Source organism: Vipera ursinii, assembly GCF_947247035.1.
Source record: "Vipera ursinii genome assembly, chromosome: 1".
Classification (NCBI taxonomy): domain Eukaryota; kingdom Metazoa; phylum Chordata; class Lepidosauria; order Squamata; family Viperidae; genus Vipera; species Vipera ursinii.
In genome coordinates, this window is record NC_139512.1 from 159340638 (window position 1) to 159364719 (window position 24082).

Genomic DNA, 24082 nt, shown 5'->3' on the forward strand with positions numbered 1-24082 from the left:
CTCACACGATTTACGGTTCAGTATGTTGTATACCGTATATCCAGAAAACGGAGGAAATGAAGTACCGTAAATCCCAGTTAACTGTGGGCCAAGAAGTAGGAGATGCATGCACAGCTATTCATTCGATTAAAAAATAAAATAAAAACAAAAACATATTTTATGATTATGTGACTTATTTATTCAAGATCCTTTTCTTTTGTACAACTACATGAATCCTATGAATATCAGGCTAGGGAAGTATTATCTATGTTCTCATACAAAATATAATCTCCCAAGTCTGAGAGAGATGATCCACAGTGGTATCTGTAACGGGCTGTGAGAAGAAAAACTTGGGAGAATAGCTGTAGCCTAACCAACGATCAGACTAGGGCAGGGGTAGGCAACCTCGGCTCTTTCATGACTCATGGACTTCAACTCCCAGAATTCCTGAGCCAGCATAGCTGGCTCAGGAATTCTGGGAGTTGAAGTCCATGAGTCATAAAAGAGCCGAGGTTGCCTACCCCTGGACTAGGGATATCTCAGCCAACAGGGAAAAAAAATGGGGGTGGAGAAAGCATCCCTGAAGGGATCCTTCTTAGTTCTCTGGAAAATAAAGGCAAGGGAGAGGAGAATTGCTTCCTGACTTGGAAGATTCTGTTACAGTTAGTAACCTTATAATAAGGATGGGTGTTACTACGCATGGTTTTGATTCCTTGCTGAGTATCTCAAAGGGCTGACAGTATTGGTTTGGGCAAGCTGGTTCTCTCAGTCAGTGTAATGTGGGTGACCTTGGGGAATGAGGTGTTGCCTAGGAAACCATCAGACAAGAGGGGCAGAAGCCCCCAGTGGCTTAACTGTTAACAGAACAAGAATCATAGGAAGGACCTCCCCTAATGGATCAAGCAGTTAAAAGGTCAAAACTTATACTTGAAAAATACTGTTAGAATCAGCCAAACCAATGCAAAAATGCAAGCTTTTGATTTTTTTTTTGAATTCCGCAGTTGGCAAGCTATTCCAAAGAACAAGGGACAGGGAGGAAGCCTGCACATACGTTTTTCTTCCCAAGACATAGCAGTATAGGATAGTTCTCCATTAACCAAAATTTCCCAATTCATCCGAATTAAGGGATAATAATTATAAAATGGGCTTTAAAAAAACACAGGTAAAACTGAGGTTAAATTTCCTCGATCATTCAAACGGTGGCAATGACAGCTACCTATATAGTTAAATTGGAAATTTTCTAGACTGATTACTGAGCATTATAAACTGGACAGGGAAGTAGCTATGGATGGACAGAGATAAAAAAAGCTTATCAGAACATGGTCAGCAGGTCTGTTATATTTAAGAAGCAACCAAACTCTTATTATATCTTAGCTGGGAGGTTGGATTCATACCACAATAATCCATAGTGCAGTTTGTTCACTTATATTTTGTGCAAACCAAAACATAATGCAGTTTGTAAACTGATTTTTTTTCTTGTTATGTGAACTCTTCTTTATTCAGGAAATCATTGTTAAACACACCATACCTAAAGTTGAGCAACAAATTAAGAAATTGTTATACACAGACGTGTGCACATACACATGCGTGCGCACATACACATACAAACATTCCACTTGTATTTACATTGTAAAATGTTTCAGATTGTTTTACTATTCACAGACTACACCTCTCTAGTTCAATTCAGGAAAAAGTACAGTCAAAACGTAAGTTTGGAATCATATCGACAGTAGCTTCCAAAGGAAGAAGAAATATTTTAGCAAACTTACAGTTCTTGTTTCCTGTGTAGATTACCGTAAGTACTTGCTACAATAAGTTAGACATCTTAAAATAAAGATTTTATTTATGTTCTCGGCTAATGTGCCTAGTCTCGTTACATAGCAATGTTGCTGGTGGAAGTAATACATTTTGGCTGTACTAGAAAAGGAAAGAATGTTCATTTTCTGATTTCATTTCAGCTTTAATAAATGGAAAATCTGGTTTTGAAAGAACTTGGAAAAACTTCTTTCTTGCCAGAATAAAATTGAAATCCTAATAGCTCTAAATGCTATGCCTATGTAACTGTGCAAGGTTTATAAATTTCATATCAGCTCCTTCTTCACTAAGAAAATAATTCCAAATCAGGTCATAACATCCTTTCAGCATATCCATCCTATACATGTTGACATACAGTAGTCAGCCAAAATTGCTTGTTATTTCTGAATCACTTTGCAAGTCTAATGTGAAAACTTCATACTTTTCATCAGAGAACAAGCCAAAAGAACTACAATTCCCCACATTAGCCTGTCTGAACCGTTGCCAAGAAAATTACACAGACTGGTCCATGTAGCTATCAACAGTCAAACTTGGGCTGAAAAAGTTTTTAAATAGCCCAGCACAGGGCTTTTCAACCTTTTCACCCATTGTACCACATTTAGGATATGGCAACATTCAAGTACCACCAGTCGCCTAGCAAGGTGTCAAAAACTTGATGACCAAAAAAAAGAAAAAAGAAAAGAAAAGATAAAAAAAAGAAAAAAGTGATGAAGTACAGGTAGTCCTTGATTTTACAACAGTTCGCTTAGTGGCTGTTCGAAGTTAAAATGGCACTGAAGTTAAAATGGCCACAGCCAAGCAAGACACCTGCCTGCCCACCCAGCAGCGTCTTCCTCCTGTCCGAGGTTTTCATTGTTGTGAGCATTTCTGTTGAGGATTGGCAGTGGGGGTGGGGTGGGGTGTGTGTGTGGTTTTTATTCTCCCTGTCTGCTGGGTGGTTGCAGCAGGTTTTGGTCACTTCATATGACCCTGGGACACTGTGACCGTCATAAATATGAATCAGTTGCCAAGCATCTGAATGTAAATCACAAGACCCTGGAGATGCTGCAATATTCCAGCTGATCGGCGCTTCTTCTGGGCTCAGAAGCGCCAGGATCAGTGCCGAGCTCTAGCTGAGCCCTGACAGCCCCAAAGAAGCGCTGATCCTGGCGCTTTTGCTGAGCCCTGACAACCCTGCAGCTCCAGCCATCTCTTGCTCAGGCTTGTGCGGTGCTGCCTCCGGTTCAGCTCATTCCCCTCCCCCGCTACCACTTTTCTAGGATGGTCGCGTACCACCTGCCAGGTGCCAATGTACCACAGGTGGTACCTGTTACCACTGGTTGAAAAGCCCTGGCCTAGCAGTCAAAAGAGAAAGCAAAATGCAGTAATATGCAGGCATGAAAACAACTGAGTCAAAGATGCATTTTTCACAGTCCATGCAGAATCTGCTTCTGAAAAGAGCAAAGTCGACAACTGTAAATGTGTAAAATATATCAGTGAAGGCAAATCTTGTACAGGGTCATAGGTGGGAAAGCCAGAATGAATTAATGTAACAGCGATTCCCAAAGCAGACTGATAGGTACAAAATCAATTGACAAACTAGGTATGGACAGAGCTATGTGTTTGTGGTCTGTATCACTTCCATATAGAGGTAGTCCTCGACCTATGACCACAATTGAGCCCAAAATTTCTGTTGCTAAAGTGAGACATTTATTAAGTGAGTTTTACCCCACTTTATAACCTTTCTTGACACCGCTGTTAATTGAATCACTGCAGCTGTTAAGTTAGTAACATGGCTCTTACGCAAATCTGGCTTTCCCATTGAGTTTGCTTGTCAGAAGGTCGCAAAAGGTGATCGCGTGACCCCAAGACATTACAACTGTCATAAATATAAGTCAGTTGCCGAGCATCTGAATTTTACTCACGTGACTGTGGGGATGCTGCAATGGTCATTAAGTGTGAAAAATGATCATAAGTCACTTTTTTCAGTGCCGTTGTAACTTTGAACAGTCACTGAATGAACTGTTGCAAGTTGAGGACTACCTGTAAATTCTCTGTTAAGCCATTCTGTCCCACTTTTTCACTTTTCCAAAATGTTTTTCATTTGCATTTAAGTATGTATTTAAATATAACCTTTAAAACAGGGGTGTCAAACTCAATTTCATTGAGGGCCGCATCAGCATTGCGGTTGCCCTAAGTGGGCCAGGTGGGCATGGCCAGGGTGGGCGTGGCCTACTGGGTGGGTGTGGCTAGAGTGCGTATGGCCTACTGGCTGGGTGTGGCCAGCTCTACATCATTCGCATCGAGGGTGCCTATGGGGGCCTGGGCAGGAGTGGGACGGATCTGAGGGTCTCTGGCAGAAGGAGGGTCTCTGGGCCAGGGCCAAGGCAGTGGGAGCCGTTCCCTCACTGTTTCCAGGATGGCTTCGTGGGCCGCATAAAACCACTTCGCGGGCCGGATCCGGCCCCCGGGCCTTGTGTTTGACATGTCTGCTTTAAAACTTATTCTGATGCTTTGAGCCAAGAACTGTTCTGGAATATTCAAAAAGTATACAAATCGATGGCTAATTAAAATCTGAAAGGCATGTAAGTCCATGAAGTCAGAACACCCAGAGGTCAAATATTCAGGCATGGTTTGGTAACTATGAATTTTTCTACTCATCAGATTTCCCAGCATCAGAAGGAGACTTATTATCAGTTCCTACTAAATGAGTTTCAACTTTCTTTCTCACTCAGTCTGAAGCAAAATAAAAATAATAATCCCTTTCATAATAAAGCTGAATTGAACAGAAAAGAGGCGAAGGACATGATTTTAAAAATCCTCTTTCAAATGCAGAAAAACCGACAAGTTTTTAGATGAAAAATCCTTACATGCTGAAATCTGGTGAACAGAGAAAAAATGATAGGGGGTCAAGATAATCCTGTACAACAGGATTCCTTAACAAGAAAAATGAGCTAATGACCTACTAGCTGGTAGTTTAGAAGGCTGATGATGCTTTCCAGCAAACATAGTTTTTTTAAAAAAGAAAATGGTTGCCAATGACAGAGACAGAAAGTGTACTACAGTATAGTAATCGCTTTCATTTGAACACAATTTGCATTGGGTTCTCTACAAAATCAGAGGTGATGTTCACCTGACTGTACTAAATTATAATGTGGCTTGTTTAGTTTTAGTGTGCTCTATGAACCCAGACAGTGCAGTTTATAAATACTAGCTAAACAGGTTGCATGAAGTCAGTTGTAGTTTATTTCATAAAGCACTGAAATGCAAATTATAGATTATTGTATGAAACTAGTCTAAGAGTATGTTTCCTGAAATAATAGTATCAGTGATTCTAGGATTAGTTGGATATCCCTGGAATCTTAAGATAAGAGAATGCACTACATGCTTAAGACATCGTTCGCCTGAAGATTGCTTTCATCCCCATCTTAATATAATGAACCTGACTGATTAGGTCAAACAGTCCGGCTTTTCCCACTGTCACTGAACAGAATACTCTCAGAACCGCTTCGGGCAAAAGTCCTATCTATCTGTATCTAATACAGAAGCTGTGATGGACAGGTAGCAAAGCAGAAAACAAGGGTAATGCAGAAGAGAAGACAGAATGCTGTATGATCTGTTTGGGATAGAGCAGGTGTCTTCAAACTTGGCCCTTTTATGACTTGGGGACTTCAACTCCCAGAATTCCTCAGCCAACGTGCCTGGCTGAGGAATTGTGGGTGTTGAAGTCCACAAGTCATAAAAGGGCCAAGTTTGAAGACACCTGGTATAGAGGTTGGTTGCTAGCCTTAATTATACTGTATATACAAACAGCATTGCTAAATCAATCCAAATCCAGCATGCCAGTAGAGTAGTTGCTAAGTAAATCTATTCCCAAGCACATAGCTTCCCATCTAAATGATGTTATCTTTATTTTAGGTTTAGCTGACCTTTTGTTGTTGTTGTTGTTGTTGTTTCTTGCATATTTGCATAATGGTGTTTTGGGTTTTAGACATGTTGCCCCCCCCTGCCCCTTCAGAACACTGTTTTATGGAGGATTGTTTTTGCACACTCCTCTTTGTCATTAGTTTGCGTCTTTTGACACAATTCTCTACCTACCCACTTCCTCTTACTTCACGTCCTTCCATTTTTTTTCTGCTCAAGTGAAAAATGATTCCTCTATAAACTACAAGCTCTCTTTTGCTATTTTCCTGTTTGAATGTTTTAAAAAAGCCTTCACAAAAACCTTTCCATACATGCTGCAGTTTATGCAAGGCCCAAGAAAATGACCATCAGTACCAAAAAAAAAAACCCCGTTTCAAAACGATTCCTCCTGTCTACCCATTTACTGTCAGTGACAGCAAAGCCACATTTGGTAAGATTTTTCCTCTTTGGACAATTCAGAATTATGGTAACTTGCTGCCTCCTTTCTTCTCTGAATCACAGTCTCCACAAACTATTACGGTATCTCTAAACCCTTTTTTACCTAACCATTTCCTTATAATCCGACATCGTACAACTGTATCTGTATGTGGAACCTCGGAGCAGTTTTGCCACAAGTCTGCTCTGCCCTTCTGCTTGCCCTTCTTCAATCCACTCATTCCCCAGCTTTAAATACACAAATTACTTTTGTCTCACTTCCTTGTGATCCTGTCTCTTGCTCAGTCTCCTTAAGTTTCCCTCTTTCCACATATTCCCCCACGCTGGAAAGTATCTCTAGAACTTTTTATCTCACAAGTTCCTTTCTTGTCTCTTCCACCATTTCCCCTTTCTCCAGGTTCCCTTTTCTTGCAAGTCAGCCAAGTTGACAGCTCCTTGGGTTCTCCATATCCCGTGCGATTTCCTTGAGAAAACTATCTCGAGCCTCAGGCTTAGCAACAGTGTTGATCTCAGCCAGATTTGCAATTTCCCCTTCCCTCATAAAAGGAGGATTAAATTGTTCCAAGTCAGATCCTTGCTCTCTTTGACTTTTGAAGGACTTGTGAAGGATTCTGCCTCTGCAACCACTGAGTCAATCAATGTCACATGCATTCTAGCTCAACTGCACTAGCCTCAAAACTTTATCCCTCTTATTTAGTGAACAGACCAAAAAAACGGTAGCTGCAAAATAAGGAAACAGACCTGGGATGGCTTCAACAGAAGATGTCAGTTCTCTCTGAAGTTCACTTCAGCTTTTCTACTCATTTCCTGTCAGAGCAATATATGACACCAGAGTTCCGTATTGCACCTCGTTCAGCCAAATAATAACATTGCACCATCCTTCATCTACTTTGCTTCTCTAGAAGATTTTTACTTCGCTTTTTTTGTTTTTATATAATGCCACAGCATGGTTTTTTTTTGCCTAGTCAGCTCCTCAGGGTTCACTAAAATTAAATAACAAACACACAGAAAGAATTAGAACTGTACAGGCATGTCTTTGGGTCAATCTCATGCTAAAGACCTCAATACGAATGTCTGCAATGAAACCTTTTGCAGTGCTGACTCATATTATACAGTGCTGTATACAAAACCTCGCTCCCTGACCACCAAGACAGGACCACACAAATGGGAACGCACACAAGGGCACACACAAACCATTCCTTACTTCCAGCAAATCCCATTCTTATTTCCAGAATTTTCTGCCGTCTGATCTGTTTCATTGCTCAATAGTGTTGTCCTCATTTTCCAAATCTGTCTCAGTATGTGATTAGCTAACGGGACTTTTGAAAAAGACCTATGCAACAGGAAGAATAAGCAACATTTTCAGAAAAAGTTCTCTCTCATCTAACAACATCTCCTTAGTAAAAATAATGTTAATTCCAGTTTGGGTCACTTAAAAGAAAATTGGGCAAGGGGTTCATTGTATCTATGACTTTATCAGTAGTTTAATTGGGGGACTCTTATTGCTTATTGTTGGTAACTGTAACTGTACCAGGATGTTTTATTGTTATGAATATAATCCACTAAGGGCAGGGGTAGGCAACCTTGGCTCTTTTATGACTCATGGACTTCAACTTCCAGAATTCCTGAGCCAGCTATCTGGGAATTCAGGAATTCTGGGAGTTGAAGTCCACAAGTCATAAAAGAGCCAAGATTGCCCACCCCTGACCAAGGACAATTGCAGCAGCCCCTGCCCCCAAATCAAACAAAGAAAACATTTCAATTGTACACATAAGCAACATTCACACATCCTATTAGGCTGCGCAGAGACAAAAGGTGTTTTTAAGTTATGGGTTCAAAAGGCAGAATACAAGTAATGCTAGTTTAAAAACGCTCAAACTTCATCTCCAAGTAAGTTAAATGGAATTTATGTAAAAAGTAATACACATAGACATGCACTTCTTGACAGGAATAATCCATGCCTGTTTTGTGGTGGGCTATGAAACATTTGGGAAAGGTTTGAAACTTCTTTTTCTTTAATTAAACCATGCCTTATTTTAACATTAATTGCAAAAGATGAATGTTATTTCATAAGATGGACAAGCAGATCCACCGAAAGGTTCCTATGTTGCACCTGTTCCCCCAAATGGCTGCCCAGATATCATCTGAGTAGGCATCATGGACTATGCTTTCTCTCCTATGATATTTTCTAGAATTTTTGCATTATTCAAAACTCAGAAGCAACAAATCATGAGCTGGACCAGGCACATGTGAACAGAAGTTGCACTTGGAAATTGGAACTGAAAGGTAAGAATCCCAAAGTCAGTCATTTCTGCTGGAACAATTATTTTTTTCTCTTTTGATCACCAGGAGAAAGCTGCTTACAGTAGAATTCTACAGCATAAAAGCAGCTGAAGGGAAGTTGAAGAGTTCAGGAAGTTTCTTAATGTTTGCTCAGAGACACTGCCTCGTTGTCTTGCATTCAGCTTAAAACTGATCTAATTTTTACAAACTTGAATTAAAAATGTGAGTGCTCTTTGTTGAATAATAACGGGACTTTTTTCAGGGGAAATCTGCCAGCCAATGTTCAAGGTTTGGCAGTGGGAGAAAGAAATATTAGCACCAATCTGCAAACTGGACTCAATATTCTTAACTCCCTCCTGGCTAAATGTCAGAGGTGAAATTTTGTCTCTTTTTACAAAGGATGAAGGAGGGAAACCATGAAAAATCCATCTTAAACGTGATAGGAAAATGTAGGGAATAGGAGATTCAAAGCTGTTCTCACAGCAAATAAAAGTAGAATGTATAGTTTTAAGCCAAATTCATAGTAGATAAGAGGAAAAGGGTTGCACTGAGGAATTTTTCCAAATCTACCTGGACATGTCAATAATAGAGTCTAGTTCAGGGGTGGGCAGCTGTGGCCCCTTTATGACCTGTAAACTTTGACTCCCATAATTCCTGAGACAGCATGGCTCAGGGATTCTGGGAGTTGAAGTCCACAAGTCGTAAAAGGTCTAGAGTTGCCTATCCCTGATCTAGAGCCTCCTGCATGCAGTACCACTGAGTTACAACTCCTGGTAATTAACTAAATTTACTGAGTATGAAATTTTAGAACTGACTGATAAGCTAACTGTTGGACCAAAGAAACTAATGCTAACTTAGAAGATGCCCAATATTAAATCATCTCATTAGACCAAAGGGTGTCAAATTGCTGGCTCATGGGCCGGTTGCATCATGCGGAGGCATCATGAGATATGTCGCAACACATCACCTGATGCAGCGAATTGGACACCCGTGCATTAGATTGTCTAGCTCAGTATTGCATGCCTGAGCTAACATGCTGTGTTAAACCATGGCATGTCAAACTGTAAGTTCGTGAGAAGACCTTCAATTAACTAGGTTCACATAGCATACTACACCTAAAATCAGATGATGGCTTAGCATGTTATATGAACTCAGTGACTGGTAGAGTCTTAACTATTTGCAGTTGCTGTTTTTTTAACCATGAGTCTTTCACCTTCTTTCATGGAAATACCAATAACTGAAACTTTCTGGGTACAAAGGTAGAAAGGTTGCAAATGATTTATATCCCCTCTGCATAAACCATTATTTCCATGTTCTGTGGTATTAACAGAGAATACATCTGCCATTTAGCAAGAGACTCCCTAGAGATTTAAAAATTAGTTTCCATTACAAAATGGGGAAAACATCTATTCTGTACAATAAAGAATTGGGAGATACTCTCTTATCAAATGGGCTCGTTATTTTGACATAGCCCCTTAGGGACCAAACAGTGGCAGAAGTGTTTCATTTTCCATTCTAGCTATTTCATGATGACTATGATGGAACAAAAATAAATCTGCTTCAATTTGTAATAAAGTCTCCGGTTCTTATTGTGGGCTCTTCATGGAATTATTAGAGCTTTCTCTATAGGAGGTCATCCAAATGAGTTATTCAGGATGTGGAGTGATGGATCGTTGTTTAAAGAGACTAACAATAAACAGGACAAGAAAGACATAGCCAAGCAGTGCACACGCATTCACATTACTTTCTATGCTGCAGTCTATGCATTTAGAGCTAAATGTAAGCTTCCTATGACACATCATCCATCTTTCCCTGAATGGCACACCAAGGATAGTGGGCCTATTCAAATCTGAACAAGCCATAATTGTTAAAGCTTATGAACACAATGAGGGTGAAAAGGGAAGAGTGGGTAGACCCACATGGGCAAAAGGATTGATATATGCTCCCACTTTTTGAGAAAAAAGATGAATCAGCGAAGAACGTTGGACTCTGCCAAGTACTGCCCAGCCTTTATGTCTCCAGTCAAAGGATGTCAATTCTGGAGACTCTAGGACAGGGGTCTTCAAACTTGGCCCTTTTATGACTTGTGGACTTCAACTCCCAGAATTCCTCAGCCAGCATGGCTGGATTCACTTATTATAAGCCAGCCAACCTAGGCAATTTCCAGACTGCGTGAACTTCAATTCCCAAAGCTGTCAGCAATGCCCAATATGCCTACGGGTTCAAAGATGTAGAGGGAATCCAACTTGAGGAAAGCTGTCCTAGACCATAACAGTCACTTACTAACCAGTCATAAGTCAAGGACTACCTGTAGTTGATATTATACGGAAAATAGCTTTGAGGACATGCATTCAACAAGCTTTTAAAAGAGCCCCAAAACCTCAGCTAAATCCACAGTGATGACTTTTCAGTCACAGAAAGTTTGAGATGCAATGATATGATCATTATGTCACATCACCTGGGACTTGTTTGTTATAGCCACCCTGCTGATGTTTCCGTTTGTTAATTATCACCAATCTGAACCATTTCAAATTAGGGAAGAACGGATGTTAGTACTGGGGACACAGTAAAGCAGGGGTGTCAAACTGCCGGCCCACGGGCCGGACGCATCACGACAAAACCGTGCCCACTGCATTGCCTGCAATGGGGAAAAAGCTCCGATACGTCGTGCGACGTCACGAGTTTGACATACCTGCAGTAAAGCACATGAAATTCAGGAACAGTTTCTAGGTCATAAAATTATTTAATTATCTGTATCTACAGACAATGCCTTGCAAAGCATTAGTCTCCTGTCACTGGTAGCTAAAAAAAGGCAGGTTTCATAGCAAAAGGACTTCTTCCAGATCTCATTCAGCTCGCATCTGACTCCCCTTCCAAGTGAGGGAAGGCTAACAACTTTTACATACCTCAAGCCTACCTTTGGATGTTGCTGAAAGAAAGAGTAAATACTACTTTAACCCCAATACATCTACTCCTCAACTTATAAGAGTTTAATGACTGCTCAAAGTTACAACAGCACTGAAAAATGTGACTTATGACCATTTTTCACAGTAGCATCCCCATGATCCTGTGTTCAAAATTCAGATGCTTGGCAACTGGTTCATATTTATGATTGTTGCTGTGTCCCGTGGTATGTGATCCCCTTTTGCAACTATATGACAAGCAAAGTCAATGGGGAAGCCAGATTCATTTAACAACCGAATTACTAACTTATCAACTGCAGTGATTCACTTAACAACTGTGGCAAGAAAGGTCGTAAAAAGGGGCAAAGCTCAACAAATGTCTCACTTAACAGAAATTTTGGGCTCAACTGTGGTTGTAAGTTGAGGACTACCTGTATAGCTAAGGAGTCACTTAAGGCTGTGGGTTTCATGGGCTTCCAGCTCCTCATGTGCACTCTGAAGCGGATTGCAAAGGCAAAGGCAAAACCAAGGAAGATTAATAAAATGTTGTATTTTTAAGCACTGAGCCTTAGGTTTCTAATTTTTTTCAGAGAAGGCTGAAATTTGAGTCAGTATGCCCAAAGGGATGCAGTGGCTCAGTGGGTTAGGACGCTGAGCTTGTCGATCAGAAGGTCAGCAGTTTGGCGGGTTGAATCCTGAGTGCCACGTAGCAGAGTGAACGCCTGTTACTCGTCCCAGCTTCTGCCAACCTAGCAGTTCGAAAGCACGTAAAAATGCAAGTAGGAAAATAGGGACCACTACGGTGGGAAGGGAACAGCGTTCCGTGCACCTTTGGCGTCTAGTCATGCTGGCCACATGACCACGGAGACGTCCTCGGACAAGCGCTGGCTCTTCGGCTTTGAAACGGGAGATGAGCACCGGCCCCTAGAGTCGGAAACGACTAACACACATGTGCGGGGGAACCTTTACCTTTTTATGCCCAAAGAAGTCCCTTAAAATGATTAAATAAAATGTCAGAAGGCTCATCCTATTTTAATGAATGAAAGCACCGGAACATTTGGATATAGAGTGGGGTACTGTAGTCATCTGAAAGAGCTAAATATTTGGAGAAGAGAAGCAAGATTGATCACTGGGGAAGTAAGAAAGTTAAGATGGCGTTTATTTGGGACATCTAGTTCTGGTTGGAGCGCTGAGAAATATCACACGTACTGTGCAAAGAATTATTCAGCTATTCAAATTAATCAAAATATAAGAGCCATGCAGTTTTATATGTTTTTTTTTATTTGAAGCGTGGGGAAAACAGAAGTGACCTACTTGGGAATAGATCCCACTGAAATCTCCTTCAGCAAAACACCTACCTGAGCTGTAAGAGAAGTAAAGCAATGCAATATGCCGTTACAATCCTCAATTTACAATCATAACTGAGCCCAAAATTTATCTTGCTGAGGCCGTTGTTAAAATGAGTTTTGCCCCATTTTACAGCCTTTCTTGCTAGAGTTGTTAAGTGAATCACTGAGGCTGTTAAGTCAGTATTAAGTTGTTAAGTGGATCTGTCTTCCTCATTGACTTTGCTTGTCAAAAGGGGGAACCCCTGATCCCGGGACACTGCAATTGTCATAAATGTGAGTCAGTTGCCAAGCATCTGAATTCTGATCACGTGAAAATGGGGATGCTGCAACGGTCCAAGTCACTTTTTTCAGTGCCGTCGCAACTTTGAACGGAACCTGTTGTAAGTTGAGAATTGCCTGTACTTTGTTGTGCAACTTTCTCCTAATTTGGTGGCTCAGTGGGTTAGGATGCTGAGCTTGTCGATCAGAAGGTCGGCAGTTTGGCGGGTCGAATCCCGAGTGCCGCGTAACAGAGTGAGCGCCTGTTACTCGTCCCAGCTTCTGCCAACCTAGCAGTTCGAAAGCACATAAAAAATGCAAGTAGAAAAATAGGGACCACTATGGTGGGAAGGTAACAGCGTTCCGTGTGCCTTTGGCGTCTAGTCATGCCGGCCACATGACCATGGAGACGTCCTCAGACAAGCACTGGCTCTTCAGCTTTGAAATGGAGATGAGCACTGGCCTCTAGAGTCAGAAACGACTAGCATGCATGTGCGGGGGAACCTTTACCTTTAGATGTCTACAGACCAGACTTCTGGAACCTGTAGGCCTTACACATTGGGAGGGGCATGAAACTGTAAAATATATAAAAAATAAAATAGAGCAGCATCGTCAATCTGTCACCGCTCAGAGAAGACTCCTTACATACCTCTGTTCGGGCAGGAGGAGCATAGCTCAGCACCTCCTTACGTAAAATACATTTCATTTGGAACATTTTCAGCCACCGTGGAGCCTTTCTGACAATCACTGTCTTTTACTGCTGGAATTCTACCCTACTGAAAGCCTTCTAATGTGAGAGGCTGAGAGATCTCTGGGGGGTGGGGGGTGGGGGAGGAATGCAAGATCATTGAAAATAAGTAAGTATTTGCTGACTTTAATAAGAATGCAAGAGTATTTCAGTTAGTTTAAAATCCCATCAATGGGGTCTAATTAAGTGGGTTTAGTCATGAGCCTTCAAGAATGAGGAAAAACAACACACTTCTAGGAAAAAAAAGTAATCTTTTCCCCTCGCTTGTTTTCAATCGTAGAGATTCCTTTGAGAATGACACAAAAGTTCTGGAAATCTGTTCTGATTCTATTTAAAGGACTACTGTTGCACAAGGGTTCACGGGACAGAGCAAAGGATAAAAAGACCACAAATAGGCTGAAACGCTGCTACAATTATTCATAGAAAAGGCCAAAAGAAGATAATTTGGCTAAACATTTGGAATGGTGAGCCTTTCCCCAAATCTTGATGGGAATCGAGGGAGTTGAAATTTTAGCACGCTTGGAGGTCACCATGGAGGGGAAGTCTGCACAATAGGAAGACAACACTCAGAATCAGGGGACAAAGAAAGGCATCTGTCCAAGCATCACAAGTTCCAGCTGTGCATCATAACATTAAAAAAGTTAACTTGCTGAAATTCAACTGAAAAAATGGCATGGCACTTGCTTATGATGACAATGAATAATTAAATATGCACCGTAAGTATGGCTGTTCCTAGTACTGTAGCATAAGTATGGGGTAAGTAGGAGCAGTAGGCCAAAATGCTTGCTCTCCACTTGTAGTATATTTATTTATTTTATTTTATTTATTTATTTTATTTAATTTAATTTTTATACCGCCCTTCTCCCGAAGGACTCAGGGCAGTGTACAGGGCAATACAATAAAATACAATATATAAAAATTAAAAGAAATATTAAATACAACAGCCCAATTCAATAGATTAATACAAAGCGTTAAAATACCCCTAAACCCATCAGACCAGGCCGGCTTGTTCAAATAAATATGTTTTTAGGTCACGTCGGAAGGAGCGAAGGTCGGGAGCCGTCCGGAGCTCCACCGGTAAACGGTTCCAAAGGTCTGGCGCGCCCACAGAGAACACCCTCCCCCTGGGGGCTGCCAGTCGACACTCTTTGACCGACGGCACCCTAAGGAGGCCCTCTCTGTGGGAGCGCACTGGACGAAGGGAAGTTGATGCCGGCAGCAGGTGCTCCCGTAAGTAACCCGGACCCATGCCATTTAGGGCTTTATAGGTCGTAACCAGCACCTTGAATCTTACCCGGAGGACAACCAGAAGCCAATGCAGCTCACGGAGTAGAGGTGTTACATGGGAGTATCGGGAAGCCCCCACCACCACTCGCGCGGCTGCATTCTGCACCAGCTGAAGCCTCCGAGTAGTCCTCAAGGGCAGCCCCATGTAGAGAGCATTGCAGTAGTCCAAACGGGAGGTCACGAGTGCATGAGTGACTGTGCGCAAGGCATCCCGGTCTAGATAGGGCCGCAACTGACACACCAGGCGAACCTGGGCGAAGGCCCCCCTAGTCACAGTTACTATATGATCATCCAAGGAGAGCTGTGAATCTAGGAGGACACCCAAGTTACGAGCCCTATCTACGGGGGGTAATATCTCACCCCCCATAATTAACAATGGAATATTCTGAATTTCCCGAGACGCCGGCACACACAGCCACTCAGTCTTGTCAGGGTTGAGCCGAAGCCTGTTCCTCCCCAGCCAGACCCGGACCGCCTCCAGGCAACGGGACATCACGGAGAGGGCATCACTAGGGTGGTTTGGGGTAGAAATAAAAAGCTGGGTATCATCAGCATACTGATGATACCCAACCCCAAAACCACGAATGATCTCACCCAGCGGCTTCATATAGATGTTGAACAGGAGAGGCGAGAGGACCGACCCCTGAGGCACTCCACAAACAAGAGGCCTCGAGGCCGACCTCTGCCCTCCTGCCAACACCGACTGCGAACGTCCCAGGAGGTAGGAGGAGAACCACCGTAAAACGGTGCCTATTCTTGTCTTTGTTTCCTTGGGTTTCTGGGATGGTGTCATTCAAAGTACCTCCAATATACATTTGTTCAAGACAGAGCATCCTCCAGGTAGGAACTTGTCAATTCAGAGACACAAGAAGACAACAACATATGCCCCCAAATAACTTTAGAACAATTTAGAAATAATGGATAACTAATTCCTCTCCCATGCCCACTCCCACCGTTGCCTAAGGTAGAAGAACAGAAAATCTAGCTTGTCTATTAGCACAATACTCCTCTACTCATTTGGCCTAGGTAACTTGCCCACTACAACTCATTTCTCCAAGATTTTTAAGTTTGGCCTCCAGTCAACCAATCACTATTCCCATGACCTGCCCCTTTTTAAAAATTCAGTCATCTGAATCTTTGCATCGTGTTAGACAATGACTTTACCTGCTCATAGATTCAAAACTGTTAATAATTGCAAATACTGTATACAAGCGTGAAAATAATGGTATTTGAGATGTGCAAGGCAGGCAGGCAATTTTAATCATCCGGAAGGGAAAGGTAGACAGTTCTCTGTCAATCCAATATGTACTGTATCATGATCAAAGGACATGTTTGATAAAATTAAATATTTGGATCTGTAGGTCACAAGAGAAAAAGAAAAAATTATCTCTGCAAGTTGGTGCCCATTTCCCCTGGCAAGGAACTCATCTGTGAAAACTTCTTATTTTAGAAGCCATGTAATTACAGTTTGTAGTTTCTTTTTTCTTATGGGAAAAGGCCAGCTGAATGTAGAGAAGACCAATCTAAGGAGGTATGATCACACAGTAGCAAACGTCTTTACAATGACAAGACCAGAAAGAAATAAGCAAGTTGATCAGATTATTTCACACAAAGCTCATGGCAAGCACACTTCTAATTTTGAATGCTTATTTGAGAGCTTATTTACAAAATGGCTCTCAAGAGTTATCGTGGCCGATCACAAAACGCTTTCCAAAAGAAAAAAGTGGCGACTGCTTTGGGTCACATTCTCCAGCCTTCCAGGAAGTTGTCCATTTTCCTGACTTACCCTTCTTTTCCTTTCTGAGCAGCTTTGCACATTTTTTTGGAAAGAGCTCTGATTGCAGTCATCCACTATTTTTATTTTTTCAGAATACCTCTGGGACCGACTTGGGACCCAGGATCATTTTTAAATAAAGATGAAGCCAGATGTTGATGCTTTGCAGGACACCAACTTTCCATTTAGTTTTGACAATTCATTGTTTATGTTTAAAGTATTTTAAAGTCAAGTGGGAAGCAAGGTCTGGGAGACATTAGAAGTGTCTGCAAAAGATTGATGGTTATGGGCACCATCTTGCCTACCCCAGCTCTAGGGAATCATTTCAAGAGTCGGGGACAATTACATTTCCCCCCTGTGACGAAGAACACAGTACCAGAGGGGGTTTTCCAGACTAGTCACTTTTGCATAAAACTCCATCTGTGGTTCTTGTTTTGCCACCAACTATTTTTTATTCTTCTTTGTGTTTAACTGACATTACTGTTTTCTTATTGATGACAGAAAGGCCATTCATTAAATATTCAGCAGACACACATCACACATCCATCACACTTTTTTCCTTCTAGGATAAGCAACATCATTCAGAGCAGAGCACATTAGAAGTAAGAGTCAGTGCTCTTCTGGCTAACAAAATTAGCTTTAGGAATACAAATTTATTTTTTTTAAAGTGGATATTGTTTAAGTTGCTATGAATTGGATTACTTGCGAAAAAGGTCAAAAGTTTTTAAAATATGTGAATGTTTCTCTAGAAATGCAAGTGCTTATATTTTGTTTTTAAATAAATTCATATCATCCTAAAAAGGAACAGTTTTGAGGAAGTGCCAAACTATAGTTTAATGTTCCAAAACTCTTGAGGCTCACTTTCTCTTAGAGCAAGCCATGATATAATTCACATACCATACCGCGCAATAGGTAATTTAGAAATCTCATATTGAATAAATCACAATTTATTAAGTTCATACATTAACAAACCTATTCTGGTTTTAGCACAGCACCCAACTAATATAATTGCACTTTCATTTTTATAGCAAGTAAAAACCAGTTCAAATATAAAGGCTGACAAATATATTCACTTGCAAAGCTTAATGTTATTGAAACTATTCAAAATAAATTTATTAGAGCCATATTGATGGTACCTAAAAGTATCAAAGATGCCATCTTATGGGTAGAAGTAGGTATAGTTTCATTGGAAGCCAGAGCATGATTCCTTCTTCTTACCTTTTGGCTAAAGTTAATTTTGATGCCTGTAGGTCTAGCCCCCATTAGTATTTACAGACCATTTTAAATCGTCGTGGACGGTTTAAGGGCACTCCTTTGCACCTTCAATTGTGTCCATGTGGTGATGGCTCTACAGAAACTCTAAGCCATATGCTGCTGCATTGTTCTCCATATAAAGATTCTAGACAGAATTTTATATATCCGATATTGAAGAAATTTCCAGGCAGCGGATATGAAATTTTATTTAATGCTACTATTTTTGGATAAGGATCCAAAAATATCAATTCAGGTTGCCCAATTTTGTGCCACCATCTGCACAATACGTCGCACCATTATTAAGGTCTGAAAAATTTTAATATGATGTTTTATTTTGAGAATTTTGGATTGTATTATACTGATTGTTTGGTGGTTTTATATCCTGTAAATATGGATGTAAGATTGTTACTGCTGTTATATATTTTGATTTTGTCTGGCCTTAAGGCTGTAATAAACAGATTGATTGTAGTTGAGGCACCAAGCTAAAAGCCAGGAGACTGTGAGTTCTAATTCCACCTTAAGCATGAAAGCCAGCTGGGTGACTGAGCCTGTCCCACATTCTCAGCGCAACCTACCTCACAGGGCTGTTGCTGTGGAGAAAATAAGAGGAGAGAGTAATATTAGGTATATTCAATGCCTCGAGTTATTTATAAGAATAATACAGGCGAAATAAAAAATAATCTGAAAAAATAATAACAATAATTAGAATCACTTATTAACCTGGATCAAAGGTAAATAAAATACAGGGACTTTTGACAAATGTAATTGACAGTCTTCAGAGTGTATTTTGGAAATGTTATTTTCAAGACATAGCCTGGATGAGTATCATCAGATGGTTGCCTGCCACGGGTTTCTGACCCACTTCCATGCCAAGTGAATGAGACAAGTGGGCTTTGTGCAATGCACACAGCTGTTAGAGTTATTCAGATGTACAAAACTCCCTACAGTTACTAGAATATCTTTTTTTTTGTATTTGCAGCAGTGGCACTATTTCCTTGTTATATCTGATTTTTAAGATTCATAGGATTGAATTGCTTCCTGTTCTCAGCAACTTGTTTATGCTGCCCTCCAGGATTTATTATACTGTTAGTTGAATGTTTTAACTGCCCTTCAATCTTGAACTCAGTTAGTGGGGAATAAGCCCTGATTCCTTCCGTGCAGGTACACAGATTTAGGATTATAGGTTGTTCCCAATCACAGGCCTCCTTGAAAAGTTGGTTGACAGTCAAGAACAAAAATAAACAAGCCAACAGTTGCTCATAAGCAACTAAATCCAAAGCAGAGTAACAAATAAACTGTCAAGAAGCTTGATTTCCTAACATGCTTCAAAAATAATCATTATATTATTTACCAAGTATGCCTGGGACTTCTTACACCATGGGTAGGCAACCTCAGCTCTTTTATGATTCATGGACTTCAACTCCCAGAATTCCTGAGTCAGCATAGCTGACTCAGGAATTCTGGGAGTTGAAGTCCATGAGTCATAAAAGAGCCGAGGTTGCCTACCCTTGTCTTACACTGTTCCATCAGCAATGCTAGCACCATTCCTTCCACAGACAAGACCCTGAAGGAGAGAGCATCTCTTCCCATGGAGACTCTCGACTGATCTAAGGACCGGATTTTCCTGAGTCCTTGCTTGCAAAGTGGGCAAACTTTCAGGGGCAGAAAAGGCTCTTTCCTGCAGACTATACAGGCAGAAGTAGGCCAGGTGTGTTTATTCCTGTATCCCTGAATAACAGTAGCTCTCACATTCCTGCTCATTCAGTTTCAAGATGGTTTTCCTCTATTATTGTATTCTCAATGAATGTAAAGAACAACCCCACAGATATACTATTATTATTACTGTATGGCATTGTTACATTAGCCAGGACACTACAATGCCATCCAGTTAGCATCCACACTGTCTTCTCAGGAGTGCTCAAGTGTATATCCTCAGAAATGTACAGAGGTTCCCATTAATTACTTAATAAGAAACACAGACATTCCTGAGATCCAGACACTCTTTTTTAAAATGAAGCTTTTTTGGAAGAGGATTCCTTAAAGAGTCTTCCCCCCCATCTCCACTCAGGAATCACAGGACCTGTTGGAAACCTTTCTTGTGCCATGACCAACACAAAGTAGGTCAAGAAAGTACTGTACCCAAGGATAATCAAGAGGCTGACTTCATGAACATAAGCAGCATATTAAGCTTTCTTCAACCCAAAACCCTCAACAGATGTGCTGAGAATAAAACGTCCACAAAGGGAGCAGATTATAAGAATATTTGGACATGACCAGTGATGTCATTATGCTACCAGGATGGGCAAAGTCATTAAGAGTTGGCTTTTTGGAGAGTTTGGAAGAAATTAAAGGAATCATATACTGTATATATCAGTTAAATGTAAGGTATCTTTTTCTGTCTTTTGAACTCCTCCAAATAGGTAAATGCTCCAATTTGTGCAGCAAGGAAATGTTTTAAATGGATAGCTTAAATCTCTTTCCCATTTTAATCCCTCCCAAATAAAACCCCAAATGTTGGTGCCAGAGGGCTTTAGTGTCTGGGGGGGGGAGGGGAAAGGATCCTGGCAGCCACTTGAGTTTATATCTTTGTGCTGTGGTCCAATACACTTTAGGGAAACCTGGCAAGAAAAATATTATTTTCAATCTTCACTCCATCTTGCAAATATTAAACCACAGGGAAAGAAAAAGATGAAATGCAAAGATAATATTAAGGCTTGTTCAATTCAAATGAAAAAAGCTATCTGCATTTGAATCACAGGTTACATTCTCTTTAATAGGGCAGTGGGTATGATCTACCATTAGCAACAACAGAACTTAAGAACTTAGGCTGGATTGGACCCATGACCTACTTATTCCAGTGGGTCAGTATAGCCTAGGGGTCAGCAACCTGAAACAGTGAAAGAGCCACTCGGAACCAGTTCTCTCACAAAAGGAAAAACTGGGAGCCGCAAAAAATGTGTGCGCATGCACATACATGCGTGCATGTGCAGAACAGGGTTTGACTGAAGAGTGGAGCCAAGGCGAGATATGCACCTACCCTGCATATTTGAATTGATTGGTTGAACTTTTTTAATCCCACTTTTTTTTTGGACTGCACATGGCAGAGGACTGGGAGCCACAGGAGACGGCTGAAAGAGCCACATGCGGCTCTGGAGCCACGGGTTGCAGACCTGTGGTATAGCCAATTGCACAAGGAAGCCAGCTCATTAGTCTCCCGGCAGATGGCCTTCAGAGACAGCCACGTTGCAATCAAAGCCAATAGTGACTTGGGGTAATTTGCGTGTTGTCACATAAACACGATCACAGATTCTTTCACAGCTGTTTCACTCTTAGTTTACACAACGATAATATTGAGGGTATCATCCACAGCTTCATAACAATGCCTTATAACACTCTGAAACTAAGAAACCTGTAGAAAAACTATTTCTGTTCATTGCAATTTCAAAAAACAAAACAAAACACCCCCTGCACATTTCACAACTCTTGCAACCGAAGAAAATAAATTAAAGACCATCTCAGAGGTCAAAAAACAACACACGGCTTCCTAGAATACGTGAACGCATGCCAGAACCTTTGCGGCACATCTGCTCCAAATAACTTCTGAAAATTGTTTTTGCCTCTAGTATACCTAACTTTTGTTCATCCAATATCAAAAGGATTTTGTCATCTTAACTTTCAGATACATTTCCTCTTTGTTTACAGTGTACTTACCAAACTGGCAAATTCAGACTGTTGCTTAGATTTTTGCTTTGAACTCAAGTTAAAAGCTTACAACTGATGTTTTAAATCTGCTAAAGTTACCGACCACTGAGTCTAAATCTCATGACTTTTCATTTGACAGGATGGAAGATTTTAGCCCAACAGATACAGTATTTAACATATTCGGGAGTCTATTTTGGCCATAAACTCCTCCTATAAAGTCTGTGACTGCTCTTTAGAAGGCCAGATCCTGAAGCTAAAACTCAAATACTTTGGCCACCTAATGAGAAGGAAGGACTCACTGGAGAAGAGCCTAATGCTGGGAAAGATTGAGGGCAAGAGAAGAATGGAACGACAGAGAATGAAGTGGCTGGATGGAGTCACTGAAGCAGTAGGCGTGAGCCTAAATGGACTCCAGAAGATGGTAGAAGACAGGAAGGCCTGGAGGAACGTTGTCCATAGGGTCGCGATGGGTCGGACATGACTTCGCAACTAACAACAACAAATAAAGTCTGTTGCTCCAAGGGCAGAATTAGCAGTAGTATTTTTACACACTAGGAACTGACTGGATTTTCAGGCTACTGTTAAGCTATGATCATTATGTCAGATTATGTCAGATTCTTTTGGCTCTTGATCAAAAAATAAAAGCTACTTTGGTCTAGGTCAAGGGTAGGCAACCTTGGCTCTTTTATGACTCGTGGACTTCAACTCTCAGAATTCCTGAGCCTCCTTGGCTCAGGAATTCTGTGAGTTGAAGGTCATGAGTCATAATCATAATAGTAAAGTTGGAAGGGACCTTGGAGGTCATCTAGTCCAACCCCCTGCTCAGGTAGGAAACCCTATACCATTTCAGACAAATGGCTGTCCAGTCTCTTCTTAAAAACTTCCAGTGTTGGAGCATTCACAGCTTCTGGAGGCAGGTTGTTCCACTGATTAATTGTTCTGTCAGGAAATTTCTCCTTAGTTCTAGGTTGCTTCTCTCCTTGACTAGTTTCCATCCCTTGCTTCTTGTCCTGCCTTCGGGCGCTTTGGAGAATAGCTTGACTCCCTCTTCTTTGTGGGAAAAAAAATCTAAAAAATCTTTAAAAAAAATATCCCAACCCAATTATGTAGTGTTGACCAAATCAGAAAAGACAGAAATCAGAAAAATGACATAGTGACTTGGACTACTATGTGAACAGCCCTGGGAAAATTCATTTGAATGGGTTATACATAAATTTGAAAAATAAATCTTTAAAAATTACATGTTTTTATGGCTGGGTTTATGCACGTCTAAATCCTAACAGAGTTTACTTGATGTAAAATAGCCCTGTGGTTTGAAAACCATGGATTATGCTCAGAGTAGCAAGCAACTTTGGCTTATTCAACAAACATAGTTGATGACGTATGTAAACTCAGCCATTTTTATCAGAGAAAATGCTTGTGCGCCACGATTCAGTTTTGTATGACCTACAAATAACAGTGTGAATAGTGTGAATAGTGTGCTCTTTGTTAAAAGCTACTTTCAGAGATTAAATTTAAAATAACTTTAGTACAACTTTCCCCAACCTGCAAATTCAATCATCCCCAACAAGCTGAACCTGAAAAATGGACAGCGGGCCCTGTGGGATTTGAAACAAAGCTAATCTAAGGGAAGTCAACTTGGTGAGAATTCTTTTGGTCAGTGGGAATCCTGAAAGGGCAGCACATCCACTTGGCTCAGTAGAGTTATTCCAAGGAATGGGATCTAAAATTATAACCCCAAGTCCATAGCAAAGAGTTGCATGCTTTGAGATACAAGGCATAACTTTATCAGCACCCAAATATGATCATTTCAGCTCCTACTATTATGACAATGTAGTCACCACTGAGATGACAAATTCTTAGCCACACTAACCCATCATTTTTTGAGGCATGGTTGCTAAATCTGCCACTACCCAATAAATCACTAGATGGGAAACAAAAACCAAACGAAACAATGTTATGGTTGATATATTTTATGAATCTTGTTCTCCAAAACAGGAGTTAGGAACCTTTTTCCAGGTCAGATCTGTAGATCCTAGAATGCAGCCACAGCAAAAATGGCTTTCCTAAAACAGTGGAGACACAGGATTGAGTATGATCTCTTCAAAAACATAGAATTCTCTTCTCCCAGCTTGGGAAGTTCCCTAGGGAAACCAAGATGACTGGAAAAAATAATGTCAAGAAACCAAGATCAAGATAAGTAAGGGGCAAGGTCTGAATAATCAGGAGATTTAAACCAAGAGGCTTGAAGATTGAGACATGGCCACCAGCCAGATATTTCCCTCACTCAATGAAAAGGAATTGCAGAAAATCTGGGGTATCATCAAATAATGGCTGAAAAAATCCATTATTTGGGTATGGAAAGAAATAGTTAATAGACTCCAATAGAAAA

At 40.8% G+C, this 24082-nt stretch overlaps 1 protein-coding gene across 4 annotated transcripts in view; it reads right to left on the minus strand.

Moving 5' to 3' along the window:
• WIPF1 (WAS/WASL interacting protein family member 1) overlaps nucleotides 1-24082 on the minus strand; it is a 73020-nt gene that overhangs the window by 43838 nt on the left and 5100 nt on the right. Inside the window, exon 1 of one of the 4 annotated variants that reach the window (XM_083348532.1) lies at nucleotides 7337-7435. The exons of 2 other annotated variants lie outside the window; for them this stretch is intronic. The gene's annotated coding sequence lies outside the window, so the exon portion shown is untranslated. One more of the 4 variants, XM_083348530.1, reaches the window with a different exon arrangement.